The following is a 1,084-nucleotide window of genomic DNA, read 5'->3' as shown; positions in this document are numbered from 1 at the left end:
GTTCATCACTGCTTTTTAGCTATGCGTAGTACTCTATTGTATGTATATACCACAGCATTTTAATCCAATTGTCAGTTGGTGGAAATTTGGGTTATTTCCAACTCCTTGCAATTGTCAACTGTGCCGCAATGAACATTGGAACACAAATGTCTGGCCTTGGTTTGTTTCTTTCCTCTTCTGGGTATATGCCCAGTAGGGGGATTGCTGGGTTGTATGGTAACTCGATTTCCATGTGTTTTACATATCACCAGATTGATTTTCATAGTGGCTGTACATACTTACAGGTCCACCAGCAGTGGTTGAGAGTTCCTGTCTCCCCACAGCCCCTCCAACACTTGTTGCTTTCTGGTTTTTTTAATTGGGCTATTTTGAGGGTGGTAGGTGGTACCTCATTGTTGTTTTTATTTGCATTTCTCTTATGGCTAAAGATCAAGAACATTTTCTCATATGTTTGTTTGCCATTCGGATTTCTGCCCCTGTGAAACTTCTGTTCAGGTCCTTTGCCCACCTCCTTAGTAGGCAATTCGTTTTTTTCTTTTTTGAAGCTAACAGGTTATTGTAGATTTTAGTAATAAGGCCTTTGTCTGATGTGTCATTGCTAAGATGTTTTCCCAGTCCGTGGACTCTCTTAGTACTCTCTTAGTGAATTCTTTCGATGTACACAGATGTTTTATCTTCGGTATATCCCATTTGTCCATTTGTGCCTCCTCTGTGTTTGCGTCCTTCCCTATTTCTGATAGCCTATGTATTCCCTGTGCCAAAATTCTCAAGTTGGTCCCACTTCCTTCATTGATGGCCCTAATAGTTTGGGGGTTAACTTCAAGGTCTGTGATCCACTTTGAGTTAATTCTTGTGCATGGGGTGAGATAAGGGTCTTGCTTCATTTTTCTGGACGTAAATATCCATTTTTTTCCAGCACCACATGTTAAAGAAGGCATCTGCTTCCCATTGGATATTTTTGGGGCCGTTATCAAATATCAGTTGTCTGTATGCTGATGATTTTATTTCTGGGTTTTCAGTTCTTTTCCATTAGCCTGAGTATCTGTCATTGTACCAATACCATGCGGTTTTGACAACTGTGGCT

The sequence above is a fragment of the Echinops telfairi genome, unplaced genomic scaffold, assembly GCF_000313985.2.
Source record: "Echinops telfairi isolate 266 unplaced genomic scaffold, ASM31398v2 ScPeMD7_70;HRSCAF=299, whole genome shotgun sequence".
Taxonomy (NCBI): Eukaryota; Metazoa; Chordata; class Mammalia; order Afrosoricida; family Tenrecidae; genus Echinops; species Echinops telfairi.
Note: the sequence above shows the minus strand (reverse complement) of the source record.